Raw genomic sequence first — 5,659 nt, forward strand, 5'->3', positions numbered from 1 at the left:
TAATAATGTAGTCTTTTTTTTTAATTTTTATTTATTTATGATAGTCACACACAGAGAGAGAGAGAGGCAGAGACATAGGCAGAGGGAGAAGCAGGCTCCATGCACCGGGAGCCCGATGTGGGACTCGATTCCGGGTCTCCAGGATCGCGCCCTGGGCCAAAGGCAGGCGCCAAACCGCTGCGCCACCCAGAGATCCCCATAATGTAGTCTTCTTGCTATTTATTACACTCAACGCTAAAAGTCGAACAGCATCAGCTCACAGAAAGCTGGCACTGCTCTGAAAATGTGTGCATCCTTGGGTTACATGAATTCGCTCTTCTAATCTGAGGGTACTATAAAGCCCTTAGGGAAAGAGCAGAATGCTTTCCTGTCCGGAGAATTTTGAACACTAGCCAGAGTAAATGAATGTCCTCTGGCTGAATGATGAGGCTCAGACTTATTATGTAGACACCTGTCCATTAAATACTTGTTAGACACAGTCCTTTTGCTCTCCGGTGGCCCTGGGTAAGTCTGATTTCTTTTCCAATCACATTTTAGGGGATATTCTGAGAAAGCGACCTGGTTATCTTGGAGTTCCTAATGGTAAAGGAAAAAAATGTTAGATAGAGTCGGACGTTGTACTAAGGTTGGGAAGAGAATTTTTAAGAGTTTACATAGTGGTTTCTGTTGCCGGAAACCATAGAAAGAAATAGTACTCAAGAGAGGAAGGAAGCTGTAAAAATGAACTATGGCCCGTGACCATGGTAGGGCAATCCAGGAACACATGTGCTTTTGGTGGGGCTATGACCCCTTCAAGACAGGGATGTTCCTGACCAAAGACCATTGGTGCCACTTGCCTCTGTGTGCAGACTTGAACTTTTGCTTCTAACCTTGGTTCAGCACCTACCCACTTGCCTTTAGGTCTCCGACTTTAGTCAGGGCTTGTTGAACATTCGTCCACCTGTTCTTTAGTCTACTGTGGTGCCGTTACTGTCTGGTCTCTTTCTTCTCTGCCCTGTATGGCAGAGAACCAACTTCTGGTTCGGATACTGTGCAAAATATTGAAGTGGATGGAAAGATTGCAACTCTTACTTTTTTGAGGTTTCTGGTGAAGGACAGAGCCAGATGCAGGTGCTCAAATAAAGGTAAATGCAAAGAACTATGGGAAAATGAAGGAGGACTCTGTCCCTGATATTTACATCACGACATATTCAACAAACATTATCTCACTTAATCTCCCCATTGTCTTGCGATGCAGGCAGTGTTCTCACTACAAGGTAAGGAGGGAAGTAGAAGCGCTTAGAAGGAAAGAAGAAACAATGTGTGAAAGATTAAAAGGCTTTAAATGCAATAAGATTGGGGGGGACGTGCTAAAGAAAAAAAAGATTCTTTACTGTATTTGGAACAAAAGAGAGAACAAATAGGCCCATTACTGGAGCATTTCATGTTAAAATGATAGGAAATAGAAATTATTATGATCCTGTTTGGCTTCTTATTTATTCTACAATAAGAATAAAAATCCATTGACTGTCAAATTCCCTGAAAAGACACCAAAAGATGCCATTGATAAAACAAAGCAGTAAGGGAGACAAGCATTTTAGAAGAAAGAGAGCAAAAAAGGGATACTTATGAGGTTTTTAGAGGTATATTTTAAGGTCTTTCAGTGGGTAGACCTGATTGGGATTGGGCAAAATTCATGATGTAACTGTTAAGGATTAGCAAAGTGTATTTTAAAGGATAAACAATCATGCAGTGAGTCTGGTTGTGAGGCCTATTGTCTGGGGAAGGGGCTATTAACTATGATGAGGGTCATAGAGTTTCACATTGTATGGAGAAATGGATTTTCAGAATGTTCCTGAAGCAAAAACAATGCAACTTCAATTTCTTGGAAAACTTCCTGGCAAAATTTTCGTGGAATATTGAAGTCACTTGAATGCAGGCAGGTGGATAGTGAAGTCATGTTAATATAGACAGTGTTGCAGATGGTTTCCATTCTCAAAGCAAGCAAGCAAGCAAAGTAAAAAATTACTACTTAATCACACAGTTTGGTTCTTAGCTTTCTGCCCCGGCCCCTCCAAAATTCGTGTCCTTTTCTCATGCAAAATACACATATTCTATGCCAATAGCCCCCAAAGTCTTAATTCATTCTAGCATCAACTCTAAAGTCAAAAGTCTCACCTAAATATCCTCTAAATCAGATGTGGGTGAGACCCAGGGTATAACTCATCCTGAAGCAAAATTGCATAGCAGAGGCAGAAAGGGGGAAGTGTGTATCCACAGACTACAAAAATTTACCCTGAGGCTATAAATTCTTCTGAGCATCTGGATCAGTCCTGGAGGCCCAGTAGGGCCTGCCCCCATCTGTAGAGTAGACCTGGATATAAGGTGGGAGAACCACAGTATGGCCTGAGGCAAGGCTCTGCCCAGCAGAGCCCGGGGGTGTTGTTTGGAGCCTTGGTTGCTGCATGGTGGGTGGAATGGGGACTGTAAGAGAAAGTTTCTAAAGTGGCGCATAACAGGGCAGGATCTTTTAGGAGACAGACTCCCTCCATTGACTTTCTTATCCCCTAGCCAACAAAAATGCCTATGTTTGAGAAAATGTCTGAATATCTGTTTATGATACCGGAATTTAATTTGGAATAAAATGTATTCCACAATTAGAAATAAAAGTTGGAACTATACATTTATATGGAAAGGTGCAATGACCAAAATTCATCGCACTGAAGAGTAATTAAGCAATGATGGTACAGTGACCTGACAATAGATCCCTTTCTGATGCAATGGAAAGAAAAGGAAGTTAAAAGGCATGGACGCTGGAAAGGGGGAGAAACATTTACTAAAGACACAGAGTAGCGGTCGGTTGGGCAGCACATATACTAAAATTGGACCAATGCAGAGATTAGCATGGTCCCTGAGCAAGGATGGCATGCAAATTTGTGAAGCATTCCATATTTAAAAAAAAAAAAGAAGGGGATCCCTGTGTGGCTCAGTGATTCAGCGCTTGCCTTTGGCCCAGAGCGTGATCGTAGAGTCCCAGGATCGAGTCCCGTATCAGGCTCCTGCATGGAGCCTGCTTCTCCCTCTGCCTGTGTCTCTGCCTCTCTCTCTCTGTCTGTCTCTCATGAATAAATAAATAACATTTTTAAAAGAAGCAGAAGCAGAAGCAGAAGAAGACGATGACGACAGAGTAGAAAAGAGCTGGAATTCCATCAGCAAGTACTGCACACTCTGTATTTGCTATCGGCACTCTCCTAGGTACTGGGGTAGAACAGGTTACAAAACGGACTAAACCTCAGTGCTCTAGGGCAGGGCTGGAGGGAAAAACAGCCATTAGGCAAGCAATCAAATGAAAAATAGGTCAGTGAGGACAAATCCTACGAAGAAATATATAGAAGGATGGGAATAAAAGAATCAGGAAGGGCGTTATTTAAAATAATTGAACAGGGAATCTTCTAGAAATAAGATGAGGGTTTTAAGAGAGGTTTTAAAGCAATTGAAGAGGGATTGCATGCCAAGGGCTAGACAAAGACACTTCTGCCCTGAGAGAATAGCTTGTGCAAAGGCCCTAGAGTCAGGAGCATGCTTATCATATGCAGGGAACAAGAAGGGCCAGTATATTTGGAAGAGAGGGTGGTGGCAAGAAAATGGAGGCGTTGAATCATCGGAAGGCCTTGGATGAGTGAAAAAGGATGGATTTTTTTTTCTAGGCTGATAATTTTTGAGAATAATCCCTGCTTACTTCACTTGAGCACAGAAACATGGAAGATATAAGAAAATAGTCTATTATTCAAAACTTTGTACCCTCCCAGTTTAATGGAGCATCGCCCTGAAGCACCATGTGCACCTTTGCTTGTGATATTTCCCAGAGCCCCACCTCATACCTTTCATGCTCTATAAGTAATAGGAACTTTTAGAGAGAAAAGAGTCCAAGAGGACTGTTGCCCGCTTCCCGTGACCCACTTGTAGCTGCTGGAATGAACTCTCCTTGTCTTATTCCTCAAGGCGAGATTTGTCCTTCCTCCTGCCCTTCTGGGCTCTGGGGCCCGTCCTCTGTCCTTGTTTGTAAATCACCTGTTTGCTCTCTTTGTTGCCAACTTCCCCTCTTCCATTGGTTCTTTGTCTTCGGCTCTTAGGCTCAGGTCTTGCCCATCTCAAAACGCCTCCCTCTAAACCTGATGACAAACTCCAGTTCTTGCCGATGTCTTTCTCCTCCTCCAAGGCCAGATCTCCCTCATGTCTCCTGCTCTGCCCTTTTGATACAGGAGAGCTGGGTTCTGGTCTCACAGAGTTGAAGGATGAGTCTCGCCCGACACAGGAGAGTGAGGAAAGGGACAGAGGTTTATTAAGTAAAGATATAGAGGAAGCTCCCAGGGGTGAGAGGGGTCCCGAGAGGGCTGCGCCTGATGGCTTGTAGGGTTGGTCCTTTATTGGAAGCCTAATCAGGGAACCTAAATCCTTTTAACACCTCCATCGACATCACCATTGAGTAGGGACTAGTGATAACATCTTTAATGGCCTTACTTCCTTTTTAGAGTCTGATGATTTTTTTGGTTACCCAGGGCAGGTGGTCTGGCTTTGTTCCTTTATCTCTGGTTTCCTTACATCTCAGCATTTTTGGGATTTCTGTGAGCCTGCTTCCGTGACCCCCTACCTAGCCCTGCCCAGCCCTGTTTGTCCCTCACTTTTCCCCTTACTCTCATTCCTCACCCCAATGAAGTCATCACCCCACACCACCTGCCCACAGAACCCCTTTCTATTAGTTCTTACTCTTGGCCCAAACTGGCTCATACCCTCCAGTTTCATTCTATGCAAACTCTCAAGTTCCTTTTTAACAATTCTTTCCTCTTCTGTGGCTACCTCTTGGTTTCCTCTGTGCTTTTCCACCTGCCTAAATGTATTCGTTCCATAGGACTGAGCTTCCCAACCAGCATGAAGCAGTGATCCCCTGTTCCTTGCTCTGGCCGGAGCCCCCAGGCGAGTTGCCTGCAGACTTGAGCTGTCTTGCCTGTTTACCTCAGTGGGCGGCCCAACCACCTGTGTGTCCTGACATGACAAAGTGCGTGGAAAGTACTGCCCTGGGAGTCCATCCTCACCCCTCCCTGTTTCACCTTCTAGATACTTGCGGTGATCTCCTGCACTTGGCTATGCCCTATGGGGAGATGAATTCTAAATCTATCTCTAGCTGGCATTTCTCTGTTGAGTTCTAGATCAGTATCATCGAACCAAGCATCTCTTCTCGGATGTTCCTCAAATTAACGTGTTCAGTATTAAGCTTTTCATCCCCAGTGCAGTTCTTTTCAAGGAATAGTATCACCAACTACCTACACGTGTGAGTGATTTTTACTTCAACTGCCTTATTCTCATATTGGATCAAGCATCACATTTTCTTGATTTTGGTTTTGTTCTATCATGTGTAGTCTTTTCTGTCATCACTCTGATGTCACTTGAGTTCCTGTCTTTATAATTCCCTTACCCAAACTGTTGTGCTAGATCGTACTGTTTAGAGCATTTGCAACTCTTCCCGACAGTTCCCTTGCCTGCGGCGAGACCCTTCTTGTGGGAGAGTTTTACATTCCTCCTCCAATGAATTCAGTGTGGTCTAGGGTTTGCTTTGGCTGAGGAAATGTGAATGGAAGTCATTCAGAGTTAGCCAAACTGTGAAGCTGGAGGACACAGTCCT

The 5,659-nt window shown here is 44.0% G+C and overlaps 1 non-coding gene across 1 annotated transcript; it reads left to right on the forward strand.

Annotated features, from left to right (window-relative positions):
* Nucleotides 1-2,831: 2,831 nt before the first annotated feature.
* Nucleotides 2,832-2,935, forward strand: LOC140620468 (U6 spliceosomal RNA). The gene has a single exon (XR_012020252.1). It is a non-coding gene; the product is annotated as a U6 spliceosomal RNA (small nuclear RNA).
* The last annotated feature ends 2,724 nt before the right edge of the window (nt 2,936-5,659 follow it).

This window comes from Canis lupus, chromosome 28, assembly GCF_048164855.1.
Source record: "Canis lupus baileyi chromosome 28, mCanLup2.hap1, whole genome shotgun sequence".
NCBI classification, from domain to species: Eukaryota; Metazoa; Chordata; class Mammalia; order Carnivora; family Canidae; genus Canis; species Canis lupus.